Source organism: Cryptomeria japonica, chromosome 4 (genome assembly GCF_030272615.1).
Source record: "Cryptomeria japonica chromosome 4, Sugi_1.0, whole genome shotgun sequence".
Lineage (NCBI taxonomy): Eukaryota > Viridiplantae > Streptophyta > Pinopsida > Cupressales > Cupressaceae > Cryptomeria > Cryptomeria japonica.
The window spans coordinates 762,492,890-762,517,788 of record NC_081408.1 but is presented as its reverse complement, the minus strand read 5'-3'; positions in this window follow the sequence as shown (position 1 = coordinate 762,517,788).

The window sequence follows — 24,899 nt, the reverse complement described above, 5'->3', positions numbered from 1 at the left end:
TGTGCATAGGCATCCAATATGGCGTCATCCAGCTCATAACCCATAGGCATGATCCATATAATTCTGGGTTGTACAGCTTCCATCATGCATTCATCCTTATTAACCATAAAACATATTGTATCCTTATATTTTTCTACTATAGACTTTGAAATTCTAGATCTGTTTTTCATTTCTTCTTGGAAGGTTTTGAATAATGCCCACAAATTAGCCTTAACTTATCTCCTTTCCTATCCAAAATTTGAGCTATCTGAGTAGCTACCAGATGGTGAAAAGCCCATTGAATCTTCCCATAACTAGGAACAATGCCCAAAAAGTAAAATGCCAGATAGATAACAAAAGAGCCATACCAAAAAGTATTTTTCTTATCTTTCTTGATTTTCTGGAGGTTTGTTGATGCAGAGAGTCTTGGAGCTATTCCTTTTCACCTTCTTGATTGACTTGTCTTACTCAACCCTTCAGCTACTCAAGCCCATCTAATGGCACTTTGTAGGGGGTTTTTCTAACTAGACCTCCAAGGTTTGATCCACTTTGGCTTTCCTCCAAGGTATAGCCACCGATCTCTTCCAATCAACTCTTCGTATTGAGTTTGTCACCTCAATCTCTTCACACCACTCCTAAGGCTCCAACAACTGCTGCAAGGATCACAACGCACCAACTCATACAATAGATTCTAAATGCATTCAATTAGTATCTTTGAAGACTTTAAGAGGTTTGAGAACCTTTACACCCATCACCAAGATTTCCTAACCTCTCTTTGTCTCTACCGGCTTCAATTAGGCCTAATTCAATTAACCCTCCCTTGGTAGTTTTAAGGACTTAGTTTGAAAACTTCCCAAACAAGGCCATAAATAAATTATAGTTTTGGAAACCCTTTTCAAGGTTACAAATAATATTGGAAATCTACTTTTGGGTTCTCCATACACATATGGGAACCAAATTTATCCTAATTTCAAGGGTTTTGGCCTACTCGGGTAACTTGGAAAGTTGTTCTTCAAATCCTTCACCAATCAAAACATCTTCTCAAAATAATTAAGGATTATTCAAGGGAATTCATAGGGATTTCAATCCATGGGTCCATTTATCTACAACCAATCCACAAGTGCTCAGAATTTGTACATCTTCTATTGTCCTAACTCACGAACTCCCAACAGTGAGCCTAGGGCTTCATTGCTCAAACACCACAAAGGCCTACAAAACAAAAAAACCTACTCTAATCTTATATACAGACCCTAACCTAGAATTCCATTTGATTTCAATTGGTGCCATCAATTGATGCCCTGTTGAAATGTGGCGACTCATTAGCAAAGTACTGTACACTCAGCACATATCCTTGCCGATTTTTTTGTTGATGAAAACCGACATTGTAATAAAACCCTAAAAAGGATGACTTTGTTTGTTGCCCTAAAAATGCATGTTATAAGCGGCTGGGATGCTTAAGGCATTGTAATGTTGATGTACTATTTTTGCTGGATAATAAGAAAGATTGGACGGCTGTGTATGGTGGACGTAACCCATTTTGGGTGAACCACATTAAATCTCTGTGTTATCTGTGTCCTATTTTATTTCTTTATCTTTTGTATTTAAATCTGCATATAATTGTTAGTTCATATTTGCTTTGGATCTGCTTGAAACCCTAATAATTGGTATCAGAGTGAGGTTTCTTCTGTAAATTGGCAGGACTTTTAGATTTGAGTGGGAGCAATGGAGGATTCCAAATTCAAGGTCGAAAAGTTTAACAACCAGAATGATCAGTTATGGAAAATGCAGATGGAGGATTACCTATATCAAAACTATTTGTGGTGGGATTTAAAAGGAAAGGCAAAGAAAGCGACCACAATGTCAGATGAAGAATGAGACATTTTAGATAGAAAGGCACTGGGATCCATTCGATTATGCCTTGCACCGTCTGTAGCTTTCAATATAACAAAAGCAAAAATGGTTGTAGATTTGATGGCGACATTGGCTAAGCTGTATGAGAAACCCTCGGCTTCGAATAAGGTATTTCTTATGAAGCATTTGTTTAATTTGAAAATGAGTGAGGGAGGATCTGTAGCAGAGCACTTAAATGAATTTAATACAATTACCAGTCAATTGTCTTCGATAAAAATTACCTTTGCAGAAGAGGTTAGGGCTCTTTTGATTTTATGTTCTTTGCCAGAAAGCTGGAATAACTTGGTTATGGCTGTAAGTAACTCCGTCTCTGGTAAAAATACTTTGTTATTTGATGATATTGTTGGTGTTATCCTAAGCGAGGAAATGCGAAGGAAAAGCACAGGTGAGACTCCAACATCATCGGGTAGTGTTTTGAATGTGGAGAACAAAGGAAGATCAAAGGAAAGAGGAAAAGACCCTTGGAATGAGAAGTCATGAGGGAAGTCAAAGAAAGGACGCTCTCAATCTAGAGGAAAGAAAGATTGCTGGTACTATGGAAAGCCTGGTCATCTAAAGAAAGACTGTTGGTCTCAGAAAAACAAAGAAGGAGACAAAAATGAAAATGATAGTAAGGAAGCTAATATTGCAAGTAATACTTTACAAGATGCTTTAATCTTATGTTTGGATAATGTTAATGATTCCTGGGTAATAGATTCTGGGGCTTCATTTCATGCTACACCCCATAGAAAATATTTTCTAGATTATGTTCAAGGTGATTTTGGATAGGTATATTTGGGTGATGATGAGCCCTACCAAATTGTTGGAAAAGGAAAGATAAAGATCAAGTTGCAGAATGGTAATGACTGGTTTCTGCAGGAGGTAAGACATGTTCCTAACTTAGAAGAAATTTAATTTCTGTAGGGCAACTAGGTATTGAAGGTTGCATAGTTACCTTCTCAGACAGTATCTGGAAGGTCAGTAAAGGATCATTAGTAGTAGCTAAAGGTGTGAAGGTAGGCACATTATATTTGTGTACTGGTAACACTTACTCTACCTTAGCTGCTACAGATAAAGTTACTATAGGGACAACAACAATAGATGTTGCAAGAACAAATTCAATAATGTGGCACCATAGGCTTGGGCACATCCTTCACTCCAAAAATCTATTGTCAAGACTAAAGAAGATTGATTTAGAGTTCTGTGAAAACTGTGTTTATGGCAAATATAAAAGAGTCAGATTTCTCAAGGTTAGGAAAAAGAAGAAGAGTGAGAAGTTAGAGCTTGTGCATTCAGATGTATGGGGACTAGCTCAAGTATCATCTCTTGGTGGCTCTTGTTATTATGTTATTTTTATTGATGACTCAACCAGAAAAACATGGGTATATTTCCTAAAGCAAAAATCAGATGTTTTTGAAAATTTTAAGAAATGGAAAGCTTTGGTTGAGAATGAGATAGGAAAAAGGTTGAAGTGTCTCAGATCGGATAATGGAGGTGAGTATTGAGCAAGGCATTTGAAGATTTCTGCTCCTTAAATGGGATTAGAAAGCAGAAGATAGTTCCAGGAACTCCACAGGAAAATGGTGTGTCAGAGAGAATGAATAGGACTATCATGGAACGTGCGAGGAGCATGAGATTGCATGCTGGATTGCCCTTACGTTTTTGGGCAGATGTTGTACATACTGTTGTTTATTTGATAAATAAAGGACCTTCAACCCCTTTGGATGGTGGTATTCTAGAGGAGGCATGGACTCGTAAAAAGGTAAATTATTCTTTTCTGAAAACCTTTGGTTGTGAAGCTTTTGTCCATGTTGATAAAGAAAACAGAACCAAGCTTGATGCTAAATCTCAGAAATATACCTTCATTGGATATGGGATAGATGAATATGGCTTTTGGTTATGGGATTTTGAAAATAAGAAAATAACTAGAAGTAGAGATGTTATATTCAATGAGAAGGTTATGTATAAAGAACAGATGCAGGAAAAGAAGCATGAACAGGACAAGCAAGAATATGTGGTGTTGGATGAGATTCCTAAAAATGAAATGCCACAGGTACCTGATGCTCAGCAACAACAGAATGTCGCACAAACTCCTGCAAGTGTTAGACGTTCTACGAGGTTAAGTAGACCCCCTGAAATATTTTCTCCTTCTTTGTATTCTATATTATTAACTGATTCTGGTGAACTAGAAGAATATGAAGAAGCAATGCAGGTGGATGCCAAACAACAGTGGGAGCTAGGCATGAAAGAGGAGATGGACTCCTTGATGAAAAATAAGACTTGGGACTTAGTCCCTTTACCTGTAGAAAAAAGAGCCTTTCTTAACAAATGGGTTTATCAGCTGAAGGAGGAGGAAGGAGGTCAGAAAAGATATAAGGCCAGACTTGTGGTAAAAGGTTTTGCACAGAAAAAGGGTATAGACTATGATGAAATATTTTCTCTAGTTGTAAAAATGACTTCAATTAGAACTGTATTTAGTCTTGTGGCTACAGATGATTTACATCTTGAATAATTAGATGTGAAAACAACTTTTCTCCATGGAGATTTGGAGGAGGAAATTTACATGTTGCAACCATAGGGATATGAGGTCAAAGGTAAGGAGAACTTGGTGTGCAGGTTGAAGAAAAGTCTATATGGCCTAAAGCAAGCACCCCAACAATGGTATTTAAAATTTGATAGTTTCATGGCTGGACATGGTTATCATAGATGTCATTCTGATCATTGTGTATATTTTAAGAGATTTGATAATGGCAGTTATATTATCCTATTGCTTTATGTTGGTGACATGCTTGTTATTGGGTCTAACATGCAACATATAAATGATCTTAAACACAAATTAGCCAAGTCATTTGCTATGAAGGATTTGGGTGCAGCTAAGAAAATTCTCGATATGAGGATTACACGAGACAGGAAAAATAGAACCTTGAATTTGTCCCAAAGTGAGTATATAAAGAAGGTGTTGAAAATATTAACATGCAAGATGCAAAAGGAGTTAGTACACCTTTGGCTAGTCATTTCAAATTGACTAAGGAGATGTGCCCAAAGGCATAGGAAGAAGTTAATAAAATGTCTAACATCCCGTATTCATCAGCTGTTGGTAGTCTGATGTATGCAATGGTATACACAAGGCTAGATATTGCACATGCAGTGGGAATTGTGAGTAGGTTTATGAGTAATTCGGGTATGGAACATTGGAATGTTGTGAAATGGATTCTTCGGTATTTGAAAGGAACTACTATGAAGGCATTATGTTTCAAAGGATCTAATGCTGCTTTGAGTGGATTTGTTGACTCTGATCTGGCGGGTGATATTGATTCACGGAGGAGTACTACAGGGTATGTTTTTACTATAGGGGGAACTGCACTCAGTTGGATTTCTAGGCTGCAAAAGGTTGTTGCACTTTCAACCACTGAAGCTGAGTATGTTGCTGCTACAGAAGCCAGCAAGGAGATGATTTGGTGACAATATTTTCTAGAGGAATTGGGTCAGACAAAGGAGGATCGCCCATTGTATACTGATAGCCAGAGTGCAATTCATCTTGCGAAGAACTCTTCTTTTCATCCAAGGACAAAGCACATTCAGCTCAGGTACCACTTCATCCGAACTGTTTTGGAGGAGAGTCATTTATGGCTTGAGAAGATTCACACAAGTGAGAATCCTGCCGATATGTTCACGAAGGTAGTTCCAAAGGAGAAGTTGATTTCTTCATCAATTTCTATTGGTCTTCTTGATTGATAATTGTGGAATGTATACCAGTCGAGTCCTAGTGTTTTTTTTCCAGCAGATGTTGCATGTATAGTGGTGTCATGTAGTTTTAGTCTCCAAGTGGGAGATTGTTCAATGTGGAGCCTGAATAGTCTCCAAGTGGGAGATTATTGAAATGTGGTGATTGATCAGCAAAGTACTGTACACTCAGCACGTATCCTTGCTGATTTTTTTGTTGATGAAAACTGACATTGTAATAAAACCCTAAAAAGGCCGACTTTGTTTGTTGCCCTAAAAATGCATGTTATAAGCAGCTGGGATGCTTAAGGCATTGTAATGTTGATGTACTATTTTTGCTGGATAATAAGAAAGATTGGACGGCTGTGTATGGTGGATGTAACCCATTTTGGGTGAACCACGTTAAATCTCTATGTTATCTGTGTCCTATTTTATTTCTTTATCTTTTGTATTTAAATATGCATATAATTGTTAGTTCATATTTGCTTCGGATCTGCTTGAAACCCTAACATGCCCAGGTTAGAGCCATTTTGCTCTTAATCCCTACTTGCAAGGGTTTTACACCTAGTTACAAAGAACAAATGAGATCTTCCCAACCAAAAACACTTGAAACTAATAATCTACCTTGCTAGAAATATGTTTTGACAAACTATCATTCCCTACAATTTAAATCTACTGACAAGTCCATATTGAACCATACAATGCAATAAAAATCAAGAAAACTGTTAAATGGTAAAGAAAACAAGATTTGCTTACAACTCAAAAACTTGTTCTTGCATTCCCAATTCTCTGACCCGTACAATGAAGTAGATTTTGGCTTATATTCTGATGGTTTAGTTGGTTGAACCAACTTTGCAACTCCCATCATAAAAAATGCAACTTTTGCAAAATGTTGCAAAATGTTGCAAAATGTTGCTCAACAACTTTTACATCTTTTTGACACCTTGGTTGCAACTTTGCATTCAAGTGTATTCCAAGGCTCCTGAAGGCCCTCAAGCATCCTAGAAGACCTAAACTATATACACTAGACCCCTATTACATGATGACAATGATCTAGAGTACTACTTCTGTGATCATCATTATCATTACAACTTTCTAGGTTGATAGCATCCTGAATACAAATGACACAATCAAAACTTGGACAACTCAACCATGGCTCTACTGAGTCCCAAATGGTTGGTCCATTATTACATCATGAAAGACAACACAAAACTTCAAGAAGAAAACAAAATTACATGGAGTGAGTACTAGGTGCCCTGCATCATTTGTCATGAGCTCTTTCAGCATCACACAGTAGAGATCGCAGTGTGCATCCTCCTTTACCATTTGATGAGAAATCAAAATATTGTTGTCAAATACAAAGTTTACCCAATTAAACTAATAGACCTTGTAACCAATTATCATCATGACAAACTTGACATCAATTTCTCTTACATCATCAACCCTCATTGAACGTCCATCAAAAGTAGCATCGGTGAGTTTGCAAATCTCTGTGTTGGAGAGCTTGAACCTAGGGCTGAGTACACCTTCAATTTTATGTAGACAAGTGACATTCTTGATCACTTCCTCGGTGATTTTTTTTTGTCCGATCCAACCAAATAAATTCTCCATGAATACGGCTCAAAATGTATCGAACCCATTCCACCTTATCAAAAGGGAGAAAATCCATGAATTGGGTGAAACCCTTCCTCTGCAAGTGGGCAAATTCTGGTTCTAGCTGGTTATCGGTGATCAATTTTTTAGTAAAGACATAGGACAACTCATATCATCTAAGCTCCTCAATGTCACAATGAATGTATTCCCTAATATCTCATTTGTGAAGAATTCCATGGCACACCTTTGAGAATGCTCCCAATTGTTTATCCATAAGGTATTTGAAGGGATGCTTCTTGAAAACAGGAGGGGGGTGGTTCTTGATTTCCACCACCAAAGGAGAATCCATGTTGGATGATGAAGCCATGATAACTGAATACTGAAACTAGGGTTTTTGCAAATGAAAAATACCTTAAGATACTGTCGGGAGATGAGATCGCTTTTGAAAAAATGCTTGTAGAAATCTCCTTGGACTCTGAATTGCTCTAGAAATCGCTCGTTTGAATGCTCGATCACTGTGTGAAGAAAATAACTTTACTTTCCCTTTTTATTGCCATTAACCCTAATTTTTTACTATCATAAATGTTGCCAATTGGGTTGATCAGTTCACATAGTCTGCGAGTAGGTTTCGGTAAACATCTGAAATTTCCTGAGTACCCATCCACAATCAAAATTCTCTGACTACAGATCTAATCTAGAGTATTTTCATGATCTTCAATGATTTGCCTACCCCCAAGGTAGAGTTCCTTAGTTACCAGTTGTGTTTGCTACCGGTGCGGGACTTGATGACTCCTGTGGTGTATCTGATCTCCTTACCCATCTTTTCTCATGTTGTTTTCTGATATCTTCCACTTTTGCCTTTCCCTTCTCATCTGCATTTCCATTAGTTGCCGATGGGTCCTTACTTCTACATTATTTAGCAATATATGTCCAATCTTGTTGCGTGCATAACAACCAATATTTTTCTTTTGAATTGCTTTGTTAAACCCTTGATTTCCTTGATTTCCTTTCAATCTGCATTGGTTAGCCATATATCCAAATCTACTACATGCATGACATCTTACATTTCCTAGACTGGTGAATGATGCACTATTATGATTATTCCTATTTCTCCATTGACTAGCCATATGACCATATTTATTGTAAACAAAGCATGTACCATTGAATTTGTGAGCATTAGGTTGTCTTACCAGTGATTTCTAGTTCCGGTTGTTGTCATGATTTTTCTTCTGTCCGGATGATTGATCTTGTTGTGCAGTACCAGAGCTTTCTCCTTTTTTCATAACCAATACCTCTCTTGTCATTACCATTCCTCTGAATCTTCAGTAGTTCTTCAAGTTTAGTAGAGATGGCTTGAAATTTGTCCTTGTACTCATTTGCAGTGACCAAGTCTCATGATTATAATTTGTCTCTCAAGTTCCTGTTCATTGTTCTGGGATTGGACCAATTCAAGTTTTAGCAAAACATTCTCATATGTCAGTCTGTTGCATTCATTAGATCTATCCTTCAACGCTTGAGCTAGGTTTTCTTCATATTTCTTTATGTCTACAATCTCCTTGCATATTCTCATGGTTAAGGTTTGCATCTCATTCTTTAAGATAGTGTTGTCCTGAGTGAGTTTGTGACATTGATCCTTCATATCATCTTCCTCATCAGTGTTCTGATTTTGCAATTGATTACAAAGTTCCTTCCTCTTAGCTTGAACAACTGAAAGCTTTCCTTGCAATGAAATGATGTGTTCTCTAGCTTGCTTTAGTTTTTTTTTCATTTAATTTTCTCCATCTACTCATTATCATGATCCTCAAGAGAAAGTTGAAGTTGCTGTTGCAGACCGGTTTCCATTGATTCCAAATTTCAGATCTTCCTCAAGTGGTTAGATTTCTTCAGAGGAACCAAGATCTGATACCAATTGTTGGAGTCCAAGAACACTAAGAGGGAGGGGGGGGGGGGTGAATCAGTGTTCTAATGGTAATGTTAGTTTTGAACTTATTGCTTATTAACTGGTTAACAATAAATAAAATTAAAGTGCATACACCAAATAAAACATAAAGAGGAAATACCATAACACCAATATTTATAAGTGGAAAACCTTGCAAAAGGGAAAAACTACAGTGGGGCTGATATCCACAATATCTTTATACTTGATCAAGGTTTACAAATATTACATAAAGGGGATTGCACATGCAATCAGGCCAACTTCCTAGAGCTCACTTCTCAACACAAAAGGAGAAGTCTCACTGACTTACAAAGAATTACAAAGTAATTACAAGAATAATGAACTTATAAGATGCATCTAACCATGTTGGATAATTTTTGGTTCATGCTCTGATAACCTTCACTATGTATCAGTTTGTTGATGCTCTATTCTGCCTTGTTCTACTACCGGATAGGATATGCACGTGAAACTACACACAAAAGCTTCCATTCACTGACCATAATGCATATTGATAATCTTTGAAATTCACAACCAAAATTCACATCCTCTGACATCTATAGATCCATCGCTGAAAGGGTCTTCTTAAATATCCTCCTATCTTCCACCATGTTGGCTTCAATAAAAAGTATAAACCTGTTGGGTGCCCGAACATAATGAATTTCAAACATAATCCCAATGATCACATCAACCTTCACACATTACCATAAATTCTATGAAATAAATAATCAGAGCCATAAGATCACCTAGTCGAGTCCTATCCATTACCAGGTTCCAAATACACGTTACCGGGATCAGGACTTAGCCGATTGTGAAGCAAAGTGAATACCAATTGAGTGTAATGAATGTTGGTTAACCCAAACAAATTAAAGTGATAAAAAAATGAATCCAAATAGAGAATATATACACCTGAAGTTGAGTTCCCATGAGTTGCCATCAATGACAACCCAAAACTCCATTAGCTCTTATTGGATGAGTGTCAATTGCCAACACAATAATACCATTCACATGCCAAGTAGGGATTGATCTCCATTTTCTCCTATCTCCATTGATCTTGTTTGATATATTTGCTCTCAGATTCGTATGTGCACAAGAGATCAACAAAGAACGAATTGTTGTTTTGAAGTCACTTGATCGCAAGAAGGCTTGATTGCATATGTCATTCATTAGGGTTGAGAAGGATGAAAGAATCCTCTTATATAGAAGACACTTTAGAAAGTGGAGGAATAAGATTAAAAGGTGAAAAAAAAAAATGGCCGGCTAGGCTTAAAGGGTAGGTAGAGGAAATAATAAAATAATGAAGGGGGTAGGTAAAGGAAAATTAAAAGATAAATGACATGTGTCATGAAGAGAAAAAGCTAATGAATTAATTAAATAAATAAAGATTTATTTAATTAATAGAGGAAGTGGGACTAATTAAATAAATAAAATATTTATTTCATTTAAGGAAAAGATAATTTAAATAAATAAAAAATATTTATTTAAATAAGGAAAGGGCTAGAAGAGGATAAATTAATTAATTAAATAAATAAAAATTTATTTAATTAATATAAGATAGGATTAAAATAATTAAATAAATTAAATATTTATTTGATTAAGCTAGGACAATTTTAGGTGTCTACATTTTGCTCTCTTTGAGACAATGCATCTTGTCACGTTGGCTCAAAGAAGATAAGATAAACTGATACAAAGTTGCCCCAAGACAGGAATGATATGCCCCCTTGAGAGATTGGATGAAAAAAATTTAGACAATCTCTTGATAAGAAAGAGAGTCTAGAAAGGACTGATAAGATAGGGTGACAAGATCATGCAAGAAAAAGATTGACTCGGGATGGAAGAAACTGACACGATAGAGTAGGGTAAGCAATCTATATATACAAGGTGAAAGAAAAACATCCTTATTTGCATCCATAGCACTCAGGAGATCAGAGAACTCAGAGCACGTAGAGAGTAGTCAACAGTACAAGAGAGATGGAAGAGAGGATCCACAAATCCAATCGCGTCCGACAGCTTCAACAAGCAGACAACATGGGTGAGTCGATAAGTACCCCAACCCTGCTTAGTACATTTTTGCATTTATTATGCATTTAATGCTTTCTAGGGGTAGTTTTGCAAAAATGTGATAGCAGAAATTAGGATAAAAATGCGTATAGTTTAGGCTTGAGCGTGTCTATGTTAAACAAGCGTGTTTAGGTAAAATCCAAGCTCATTTGCAAATTTAATCACATTTGCATCTAAGTATGAGTGTGTTGGTATCTGAAAAATGCGTATATGCATAGTAGAATCACATTTATGCTGGTAAAGCTCATTTCTATTGTCAAACCACGTATAGGTTAGGTTAAATCGTGTCTTCATTGCAAAAATGCATCTATGTTTGAAAAAAGGCCAAAATTGACAGTTTTGTGATCAACATACACTGTCAATTAGATAAACTGTTGAGAGGACTCACTCAAACAGGTGCCCTAGGGAAGACAAACTATAAACAAGGCTAGAATTGATAATTATGTGATAAATATACATTGCCAATTGGATAAGCTGATGAGAAGATTCACTCAAGGTTCCCTAAAACATATAGGTTTGCTAAGATGATTATAGGATAAGTCATCGAATTGATAAAATTCAGCGAGTGCTCTAGCAAGATAAGATCAAGTGCAATGTGATAAACATATACACTAAGATAAAACACCATGTGATAAACATAAGCACTATGATAGATAGGATAAGACACGTAGCACTATATGATGAACATGAGTACCACTAGGATTGACACAATTGGTTTGACTGGATGTAGGAGGACTTGCCTCAACTAGATTCACGAGAGAGATTCTTATTAACTCAACGATTATGGCCAGAGTTGACCAGCGATGATCATGCTACTATTGATGCTATGGAACTAAGGCATGCTATGTTTATGGTAGAGATTTAGATGAACACAGGACTATTGACTACTCTTGGAGAGAGGTGGCACTCTAAGATGTGCACATTTCATTTGTCAACTAGAGAGATGTTAGTCACATTAGAGAATATATATAGGATACTATAGATATTGATTCATGGAGATCTAGTAGTATACGAATAGGAGGGAGATAGGGATGCACTCTGACAATTCTTTGGAGACCTAGAGCTAGAGAAGAGACTAGGACACTTGAGCTAGGATTTCATGTATTTCAACAGACGAACATTGGTAGCAGTGTTAGGGGGTATGATCAACAAGTATCTATGTCCCAACAGAGTGACATGTGGAATAGCCATCATATGGGGGAGGAAACTAGAGATCCTACTCACTGAGAGGAGGAGATTTGCATGGAGGGCTTGTGTATTAGCATACCTATACCATGAGCTACATCAATTTGTTTACCTTGATGGTTGTGGGTTAGGGTGTGCTGTGACATTACTATAGGTTTGGGCCTATGAACATATCACTATGACTAGGTTGATCTACTTTAGATTCAGAGGGCATGGGCAAGCATATGTCCATTTCTATAGCATTATTACTTCCTAGCAATGGATTGGGAAGTTGGAGTACTAGCAGTGCATTATTGATGACATAGATAGTATTACATGGTGGTCATACATTGATTGTGAGGCCTAGGAGGAGGATGCTATAGAGCTACCATTTTGTTTTTGCAGCAGGTATCTCTTTGGGTGGATTCCTTATATTTTGGATTGACATTTGATAGATAGGATCACTCGACAATTCAGCAGAAGATAGTGGGTGCCATAGGGATCGAGAGAATTTGCTCAAAAATTCAGAGAGTAGGCTCACTGTGGGTCGATATTGTCATATGATGTGGCACTGACATAATTTTAGCAGCTGGTGCCCATGCCATGGGATATGCTACTAAATGTAGTTGACGCGGGGATGGATGATAAGTACACAACATATTTTGAGGCACATCATTTTCCTAGGTTGATAGATCTAGGGGAGCCTATACCACCTAAAAAGGAGGATGATGATGATGAGGATGAAGGTGGCCAATGGAGGAGGTGGAGAGGAGGGGCAAGGAGGATTGTCCCAAGGAGAGAAGGATAGAGATATGGAGGGAGGGTAGAGGGAGAATATGGAGGTGGGGAGGGATGCAGAACATCGAGGCCAACTAAGGGTAGGGGAGGACATAAATTATAGGTTCCATGTAAGGCATATGGATGAGTATAGGTTGGCCAGAGACAGGGATAGGGTGGACAGGCAGAAGGAGTCCAGGGAGGAGATGAGGAGGATGATGATCTTCTCATGTTGCGATAGCTTACTCAAGGATAGGCTGATGAGATTGAGGATCTTGAGAGAGATGTGACTTGATTGAGGTGATAGTTGGGAGAGATGTAGAGGGAGAGGAATGAGTCTATACAAAGATACATAGTTGCAGAGGAGGAATTGAGGGTAGTACGGGTTGTAGCAGTAGGAGACATAGGGTCATGGTTTTCTTATTATCTCCAAGCAGGAGAGGAGATGTAATAATGGAAGAACATATACTATGCAACACTTCCTCCACACTTGAGAGCAGGCAGCTACAAGAGAGCCTCCCGTTTGACAACCATAGGCTGAGACAGATGAGAAACATCTAGTGGGGGTGTTATGGGTCCACCCACACCACCACCAATAGGAGGGGGAGATAGATGAGATAATCCTGTGGCTGGGACTTTGAGATCTCAGATTCCTTCAAGGCCTACCAGCTCTGAGGGAGGATCCTCATCATATCTCTCTTAGATCTGATTTTGTATCAGTTTTCTTGTATGATGATGTAGACACCTTTGGGTGATTTTGTAGCTATATATGACATTTTGATATCATTGTATCATGATATTGATATTTTTTTATATATGTATATGAGATTACTAATTCGTTGCAGTGATTATATGCATGTATTCTTATGTGATGCTTCTATATTCTTTATGATTATGTGATGTGATGTGATGATTCTATATGATGATGCAATCTATGTATGCATGTTTTATTATGATTCTATGATGCTTATGATGTAAAATATGTGCATAATATGATGCATTGTTTTTATGTTGGTATGTTTATGCTATATATGAGAATGCAAATGAATGGATTGTATGCAAATGTTTATATGAGATACTATTAAGTGGTGTGTGAAGGATGTGATTATTATTATGATTTATATATGCATGTGAAGGGAGTTACTAACATGTGTTGATGCAGATGAGCACTACATGAGATGCAGATATTTTTGGTGTGTCATTATACTCAATCATGTGATAGTGTGCTACACAAACTCAAGAAGGGATGATGGAGGACAAGTGGAGTAAGGGGATGGAAGATAGAAGATATCAAGGTGAAAAGAGCTTCTTGTGCTATTATCATCATTGAGATTTATTATGGAAAATAGGTTATGACCATCCAAGTATAAGTCCGACCTAGAAAGTCATTGTACCTGTTTGCATGGAGATCACATAATCACAAACAAGGAATGCCCCAGCTCACACTAGACTCATGATGTCCTCATATCCTTGGCCAAATCATAATATTACTAAGAGGCAATCCACAAACAACAAAATAGGTGAACGTACCCCATCCTCGCCTTTCTAGTCAAAGAATTCTTGGAGATAGAATCTCTAGTCAGAGACATCTTGGAAAAGCTAAAAGACATGTCACCATAAAAGATAAAATTAAGAGAAAACCAAGACTTGACACCAACATAAATTTTAATCCTCAAGTTATTTGTGTTACTTGCCATATTTGTTAACATTTTTGATCTGGTCACAATGTTGATTTCTTGATAAAGAACAGATAATGTTGAAAAAACCATGTCATTGCCGAAGTCTGTTGAAAGATTTGATTTGTTGAAATCCCACTGCTAATTGTGTCTCACCTAAAACTAACTGAATCCATGAAATTGGTATTCTTATTACAGAGAAGAATAAAACTTTATTGTGGATCAGTGATGCAAATGATCTTTTATTTTGGATTGTGCGTGAAAATGAGGAATGAAAAGACAATGCTCCTCAAAACATGCAATGCTCAGGGTACCACTTCCATCACTAGATTTAGGATTTTGCTCTAGTTAGATAATGGACCTGATTTATTATGGAAGGAAAGGGTGAAAGGGGATTTATTATGAATGGGAAGCCAATCTTAGGTAGATCAATAACAATCCATGATGGGAATGGGTAAATTTATTATGAGGTAGTAGGATGTGAGTGTGTGCAAAGTGAAAGGAAGAGATTTAATCTTGAAAGAGAGAGGAGCAAAGTCTCTACACATGGTGTCGGTAATCTGGTTTTCACCATGGTACATGGCTAGGGCACCACTAAAATGGTTTTCACTATTGGATGAATTTATTTCTCTTTACTTTTTCTATTTTTTCCATTTTTTTGTTTCACAAGGCGCTTGTTTGTCAGGTTTTCACCATAGTGACAATTTTTCTTTTCTTTTCTTTTTGTATTTTTTATTAGGACACTCTGAACAACTATATGCATAACCTGCAAAGGTGCATATTGTTGATAGGATCCTCTAAATATTCTTCATCTAGTGTTGAGAGTTGATATGCACCTAATCCATATATTGTTGTTATGATATAAGGGCCAAGCCAATTTGGTTCAAACTTACCCTTATTTTCTCTATCTTGTTGAATCTTAGGATTCTCTCTTAGCACTAAGTCACCCACCTCAAATGTGTGAGGTTTTACCTTATGATTATAGCTCCAACATTCCTTGATTGAATGATGTATTTCTCCATTTATTGGCTTCCTTGATGAAGGAACTAAGATATAATTATTAGTGTGTGAACTACATAGGGCCATATGCATGTCACCTAAAGAAGTTTGGGCATCCCAGATAACAAAGTCACTCAAGGAAGTTCCATTAAAGGTCCATTGATGTGATATATTGCCAAAAGGGGATGTATGTGTGGAAAAAGTGGATGATGGATGAAGGCTTATGATTGCCAAAAGAAGTAAAAGTAGCATGGCATGATGGAGACTTAGGATCAACAAGTATACCTTTTGACTTGAAATTTTAGAAATTTTACCCCCAATTATTTTGATATTAGGGGAGATCAACACTTTTTATTTTTCCTTTGTAGGATTTTTATCCTTCACTTTGATTTTTGTAGAGTTGAATAGCTTTTTATTTTGATTTGGACTAAAGGACTTTTCTTTATTTTTCACTTTTAGATTTTCCTTTTCAAAGCTTGATTTATGATCCCTAATGATTAAGGGCTTTTCTGATTCTTGTTGATCCAAGTCTGAGAGCATAGTGGAAATGGAATGAGTGGATGAAATGGTAAGGCTACATGAGTTATCAATAGGGCCGGTGATATATTCAATAGATTCTTCATTGGATCCCCTCTTAGGATTGTTGATATCAAGAGCTGCTTGTACCACTAGAGGAGATTTGCATTCAGACTTAGTAGCCACAACACTAGGTGGTTCACACCCAATTCCTTAGCATTGTAAATTATTTTAGGTTGTTCTCATTGACTAAATGTCTTAGGAGATAGTGGGAGTTGATCAACATGAAAGATATACTCACCACATTCCATGTCTCTAGCCTTGAATTTTTCTTCGAGCTCTTCTTGTTTTGATGTAGAAGATTTCAATGATTATGGATAAACATATGTTGAAGATGGAATATCCTCTCGGATGAATGGAACTATTATTTATGGTCTCGGTCATAGGTTGTTACAATATATGAATGGATTTGGATGACCTTTGACTATCACTTCAACTCCATTGTGAGGAAATTTGATACATTGATGATATGTTGATGGTAATATCTCATGAATCCATGGACATCCCAAAAGTATATTGTATGTTAGATCTAAATCAATGACTTGACAAGCCACATCCTTTGTAACTATCCTAACACTTAGAGGTAAGGTTGATAGACTTATAAAGCACTGAGAGGGGGGATGAATCAGTGACATAAAAAATAATACTACTTTAAACACTGACCGGTAGAGATACTTAACAAATTTACTAAACACTATGCATGCAATCCAGAATGATATTAAAGCATCTACAATAAGTAAAACATCCACCATAACACAAGTGTTTATACATGGAAAACCCAAATGGGAAAAACCATGGTGAGATGGGACTCACAAGTTAACAATGTACAGTAATAGGTAACTGACCGATTAAGGTCTACAAAAGTGCTATGCTAGGAGAGAATCTTGATAAAGATCCCAAAGCTATGTTAGGAGCTATACCTTGTTAAAGGTAGTACCCTGTTAGGAGTAACCTTGGTAGATGATTTATGAATCCAAAATAATGGATCACCTTGTTAAATTATTTGTACAATGAATCTTGTTAGAGCTTACCCAGTTAGGGGATTTGACTGTTGTAGTGATTAGAAAATAACAAGTTGTGTGATCTAGAAGTAGCACAACTTGCTTGAATAGATCCTCTTTTGCACACTCAAAACTACATCACCAACATATTCTGCAATGCCTTCAACAACTTAACACTTCTATCTCACATCACATTGTATAATAAAAAATAGTTTATCATAATGTCATTAAATAGACATTAGATTTCATGTCGGCTTAGAAATCATATCACAATTTCCTAGGTGTAGTGTATCTAGACAATACAACATAACTCATCAAAAATTACTGTCAAATTTATCAGTAAGGGGTAACTCATCACGACTGGTGATAACTCATCACACAATCAATTAATATCAGTGAGAACACCGATACGGGTCAAGAGTTTGTTGGCATTTTGCATAAAGATTGCATTAATGATATGTTGTCATTAATGTCAATTGAACCAATGAATGGTATTCATGATTTTGTTGATGTTATTATTTTTATTGCTTTTGTATTATAACTAGTATGATAAACTTTGTGGAAGATGTTGTAAACCAATATATGGTAGTTTGTAAGTTGAACCGGTGTATAAGGTTAAACCTTTCTATGTTTAGTAATCAGTAAACCCTACCACTTGTTTTTGCTAAACCCTAACCGATAAAGTTTGTTGGTTTAAGATCTAATGTTGAGCAGTAATGATGGTGACACGCGTGGTCATTGTATGAAGATGATTTCAAGTTAGTTTGGCGTGTTTGATTGTCTTGGAAAGGAGCAAAGTGGATTGCATCAAATGCTAAGCGTGTGATGAGTTACAAGTTCGATGAAGCGGTGATCATGGAGCAATTGGAATTTTCTTATTAAATGTGAAGAGATTGTTATGATTTCTAATGGTCAAGATTGTACTGACTTGTTTGTAATCTCGATGATGAGAATTAGGCTTTGTTATGTTACCAACCTATTTGATTTGTATTTAAGGTCGATGATGTTGTTTTATTTGATATAGGCAAAGTTGGCAGAATTAGTTGAGTGTGAGATTGCCTAACAAGAGGATGGGTCTACAGTTTGAGTGAAGGCATATTTGAATCTTAAGAAGGATTTGATCAAGCAAATATAGTGTTATTCAGACATATCAGAAAAACATGTTGTTTACTAACAATCACAGTAGAAATTGAAATCCCTTAACTGGGTAAGCTCTAGCAAGCTTGGTTATTTGTAAATCCTCTAACAAGGTGGTCCATTAGTTTGGATTCTCAAACCCTCTACCGAGGTTACTCCTAATAGGGTATTGTGCTTTTCATCAAGGTATACTTGTAAAATCCTATAACCGGGTGATTCCTAACTGGAATTAGTTCTTAACATGACTTATTGTAAAGGTTGACATTGGCTCCTAACCGGGCGAACTTCAGAAGAGTTCAAATAGCTATCCTTGTGAGTCTCATATCATCGTGGTTTTTACCTATTTGGGTTTTCCATGTATAAATATTTGTGTCAAGTGGTGAATGTTTTTTGTGGTTATGATCTCATTTGTTTTTTGATTAAGGTATGATAACTGGAAGCATGAGAGTTGAAAAGGTTGATATTTGATTAAGCATTGTTGATGTTTACAAGATTGAAGTTGTTTACTGTTATGTTGGTATAATAGTCAAACCAGTTGGTATTTATTGATGTTGTTAATCTTTGAGATATTATTTTGATAGAACTATTTTTTTGATAAGTTTATTTTGATTTTGGGAGTTTGTATCAGTTTTTGAGTATACTGATTCACCCTCCCCCCCCTCTCAGTATTCTATCAGATACTTATTACTTCATCATATCAGTAGAGTTAACCACTATCAACATGTAAACCGATTTTCCTCCATTTTCTTCTTTGATTGTTTCTATTCAATCTCCAAGTTGGTGACAAGCCATTCCTGCATATACAAGTAGTCTACATATACCGGTTTGACACTCTCTAAACCATCTTAAACAAAATATCCAATACCGGTTGCAATACAAGTAACTTTAGAAGTAATACCAGTTTGTCTTAACTAAGGTGACAATGTGAACATATGCATGTATACATGTTCCATTAATGACAACACATGAAGTCATCTAGTATAATCATCATCAAGCCAACAATCTCCCCCTTTGGCATTGATGGCAACACTTAGAAAATTTTACAACTTTACAACTAAGTGTGCTTACAAAAATTGTAAAACCATATTTCTATTCCCCCTTAACAATGCATACATATTTCTACTCTCCCCTTTGACAACAATGCCAAATTGAAAAGTAAAATACATATATATATATATAGATAAATTTGCATCAAAAGTTTACATATAAAAAAATGTAAGATTCTTTATCAAGGAGTGTTCACTTCAATTTTCAAGAAAATATTACTGAAAGTAAGCTTCATTTGAGAAAAATCCCTTTCCCATGTTTCTAGTAAGGTTTCAGTGATCTCTATTGTGGTCATAACCTATGTAGAAAATTCTTTCATTGCATCAACTGTACTCATCTCTGGAGTAGCTAAAACCACTTATGCATTCTTATATGCTTGTTACAGAATGTCCACTTTAGGTCTCAATAAGTTCTTTATCTCCTTCAGGGATTGGAGTCTATTATCATGTTCAAAATATTACAGATCTAACTGTAGACACCTAAAATTGTCCACTCTAGTTAAATAAATATTTTATTTATTTAATTATCTAAGCATAATTCTTCTATTAATTGAATAAATCTTTATTTATTTAATTAATTCATTTATCCTCTTCTAGCCTTATTTCTCATTTAAATAAATACATTTATTTATTTAAATTATCCTTTTCTTAAATTAAATAAATATCTTATTTATTTAATTGATCCCACTTCTTCTATTAAATAAATAAATCTTTATTTATTTAATTAATTCATTAGCCTTTTCTACCCATGACACATGTCATTCATATCTTAATTCCTACACTACCTACCATTTCATTATTTTCTTATTTCCTCTACCTACCCTCTAATCATAGCTGACCTCTTTTTACACCTCTCAATCTTATCCCTCCATTTCATATAGTGTCTTCTATATAAGGAGATGCTTCCTTCATTATCAAACCCTAACTAACTGACTACTTGATCAATTGACTACACTACGCTTTGCACTTTCATATGTGATCCTACTTGCAACCACATTTCCATTCTTTGTTGAGCTCTTGTGCACATAAAATCTGAGAGCAAATATATCAAGCAAGATCAATGGAGATGGGAAGAATGGAGATCCAAACCCTATTGGACATGTGATGGTATAATCTTTGTGATTTCATTTGATTTGCATTATCTTAGGTAATCTTCATATGTTATGGTGGATCTTTGTTGTTGTTAGGCTAGGGTTTTGTGGTTGAATTCATTTAGTCTTTCAACATTGTTGTTATCCATTTTCACCATATACACTAACCGATTTTGCAAATCAACTGATTTGCCAAAAGCTAAGAGTGAATCTTGTAGATGTATGTAGGTAGTACATATCTTTTCCAATTCTTTTTTTTTCTCTTCTTGCCTCTTAATTAAATCAGTATAGAAAAATGAAACATTAGATGTATAGGCTAGAATTCTGCCTCCTGTTTCAATAGCTTTTCTCAAAAGATCTTTATTCAGGGATAAAGCAATCTTCCTTGTATTAGTATCTTTCATTATATGTTCACCTCTTTTCCTCCTATAGTTTTTCTCAGCCAAGGTCTGATCTGCTTCCTCAAGGGACTTGAGTTGATCAGAGGCATCAACAACCATCTGGCCAAGTTTTCCAATAGGAGAATTTGTATAGCAGTCTCTGGTAGAAGACTAGACAAAATCTCCACAACAGTTTGGATAGTTTCTACTTCCTTCCTTTGTTCCTTAAGTCTATTCTTTTGAGCCATGGATTGCATCACAGTTGCAATCTCCATAAGTTCCAATGCACTCATATTCTCTACATATATAGACCCTTTGATGCCTCATGAGTCATCTTCATCATCATTTTGCTGCTTGACTATTGCCTTTTCATTTCAGCAGGTCTTATCTCCTTAGTTTTCTCTTCCTCTTGTTCCTTTTCTCGTTCAGAGGGCTTCTCTTCAATTTTTTCTACAGGTTTCTCCTGAGTATCCTGTGAAACCAGTGGTAGTTGTGTTTTAATTTGTTGATCTTTTACCAATGGGGGTGGAATATCCACACTTGGTTGATTTGTTGGTATTTCCACTTCTTAAATCTATGAAATAGTAATAACCGGTGGTTGTTGTGATAGCTTATCTGGTTCAATAATATTTATAGATAGATCAATGGTGTCTTGAACCTCATAGACAAAAATAACCGGTTGAGAAGTAGTGTCCCCCTTATGCTTTTCAATATCTGGTGAAACAATTTCTTCTTCAACTAACTTTGGTTTCCCTCCAGTCTCTGTTTGATCATCATTATGAGACTTTGTATGCTTATGCATCTGTTGAACATTTTTGGCTATCTGATGAGTTCCCATTTCAACAGATTACACCTTTCCATTCATTAGCATCAATATTCTTGTCTTAAAATGAAATTGTCCTTTGAATTTATCAAGCAATGCTACTAATTCATCTTTAGACAATTCAGGAAAATATTGAATAAATACATTATCAATGATTTCTTGATCTTTCTCCATAGCCTCTTCCCACTTATTTGAAAGAATAGAATGCAAAGAATCAGAAATATCATTTTTAAGATACTGAGGCAATTGATTGTATTGACATAAGTAGTTGATTACCTATTGAACAATTTGTTCCTTCTGATCTTCATTAAATGAATCAAAACATTCTTTAACATTATCAAACTTGTTCCTCCCTAATGTTTTCACAGTTCTCTCAAAATCAGTCATAGGTTTGTAAGATAAAGCACTAGAGGAATACCCTGCTAAGAGGTGTCTTCAACTGGTTTGGCTTTCTTACCAGTTTCCTTTATTTTCTTTGGCTCCTCCTCAGTGTTGATATCATCAGATTCTGCTTGAAGAATCAGTTGCGACCTCTCTTCTTCATTGCAGTGTGCTTATTTATGTATACCTTTGGTGTCGGTTCCTTCTTACCTTGGAAACTTCATGTCATTCTTGTTCTTGTTGACACTAGAGGTGCTTTCTCAACCTTCTTCTTCTTTCCTTTACCACTACTGGGTTGAGCACTACTGGTTTTAGCTTCTGCAGTTTGCTCCTCAAAAGTACCCAGTCTTTTCTTCTTCTTGTCCACTAGAGATGCCAATAGATTATTAGCATAACTGATCAATGTCATAATTGACTTCATAACTCATGTCTTCTATTTCATCCTCCCTTGGTTCGATAGCTTCCATGAGACAAAAATAAGTGGTGACTGTGAAAATGATGTCCTTAGCAATTTTTTTCACCACGTCTTCAGGTAGTCTTACCCTCGTACTCATTTTCTTTTGAAATTCATTAAAGTACCTGTTCATTGCAGTTGAGAAAGTGTTCTTAATAGCCTTAATGTTGTTCTTGATCTAAGTAGTTACCGATAGGTCTTTTGACCATTCAATGTCACCAATTCCTAGTAGGAAATTATGAAATTAAAAGAATAAACCAATCAATAACTGACCAAATTTGAACTTTTTCCTGACGTCCTCCTTAATTGACTATAGATTCAACATCAATTGACTTCTTATGGCCTCACATAAGTCATAATCTATGTTCTCAACAATCATTCTATAGGTTGTATGCACTACTATAGATGGCATACTGTTCATTCTACTGGAATAGAATATTTTGTAGCCTATAACCATGGTAGCCAATCTAACTATTGGGTCCTTAATATTATTAACTAAAAATGCACACCCATCATAGGTAGACTGAGTTAAAGTTGTTACAGTCTCTTTATAAATTTGCCTCATCTTGGGAACTTCAATGGTTTGCCAAAAACTAGTCAAAACATGGATAGCTTCCTTAGTGATAGTATGTGATCTTTCCAGATACATATTTTCACCATGAACGCGACTAAGAATGATTCTGATATGTTCCTCTTCAAAATCCTCAAGAAAATAAGCTGCATTATGAAAACCCTTCTCATAAACCCTAATATACTCGAGTTTGATCTTTCCGCTCTTATCACATGGGGATTTCAATAGGGATTATATTGACAATGATCCTAAAGCTTCGATTTTGCAGCCAATATAACTAGACAAATCACCTTTTATGATAACACCATCAGGTACTTGAGACAAAGCATCATATGACACAATTTTTTTAGATTCCATAACCTCCATAGGTTCTGATGTGATCGTAAGTCTCTCTACTTGCTTAGATGATGAATCCATTCAGATAAACTTGATTTGAAAGGGATTTACAGAGAAATACCTTAATTCTCTTGTGCTTCGTTGATTTTTGGTTGATTACACAAATGCACACTAGTTCCACCTTCACTAATCTTCGAATCAGCTTCAATCACACAATTTACAGCAAAAATTCGTCCACAACCAGCTAGCAATTCTCCTTTTGCTCTGCAAGTACTCAAGAATTCTCTTTCGAATGTATTTATGGTAAAAATAACATAGTAAAACTCACTTTTATCATCTTTACCTACTGCATTAATTGCTCGACCGCTTGATGATACATTCAATATTAACAAGTGTAAAACCAGTTGACAAACTTTCAAAAAACCGATAGACAAAGATATCAAGATTTCTCATAGAATAACTCAAAAAAGAAAACTTTCTTACCACTCATCTTTCAAGGGGTTCAGAAGTAGATTTACCGCTATGCTCTCCTTAGCCCCGTTGAAAGGCTCAATTCACCAATGCAGGATTCTCCATATTGGGTGAAGGATTAGGTTCTTTTGCAGGCATATCACCACTCTTATTTTTTCATATTCGGTTCATCTCTTCTCTAGTTTCATCAACATTTACCTTCTGCTTACCCTTTTGATCTATAGAATGATTAACTGGTTTTTTCTTTCTGGTTCTACAAAATTTTGCCATGTGTCCCAGTTTGTGACAATGATAGCGAGCCATTCCAAATGATCTCCAAGGTCCTGCATTGCCTCTTCCAGTTCTCCTTCTAGAATTCATAGCTACATGACCATAATTGTTACAAATGGTGCAAATAGAATTAGTTATCTTTTCCATCTCAAACGGACTAAACCGGTTGACATAGGGTTTCTGCCAATTCATGTTACCTCGGTTGTCATAGGTTCTCCTCTAGTTACCATTAGGTCTTGGATTCATGTGAGGTACTGGATTATTTTCTCCATATTTGCATTCAACTGATCTATGTCCATACATGTTGCATGTAAAACAATGACCTTCAAATCTCCTAGAAACATACCTAGCATTTGCATTATAGCTTGTATTCTCATTGGGTCTGTTTCTACACACATTTGTAGTATGTCCAAGTTTATAACAGACAAAGTAGATAGGTTTAAAAACTTTCTTACCATTAGGCTTGTTAGCCTAGAGCAGTTGCATCCTTGTGAATGTTTCTCTTTGTACTGAAAGATTCTCCTTTCTCAGATGTGTTAAAGCCTAGTCCAAATGTATCACCTTTCA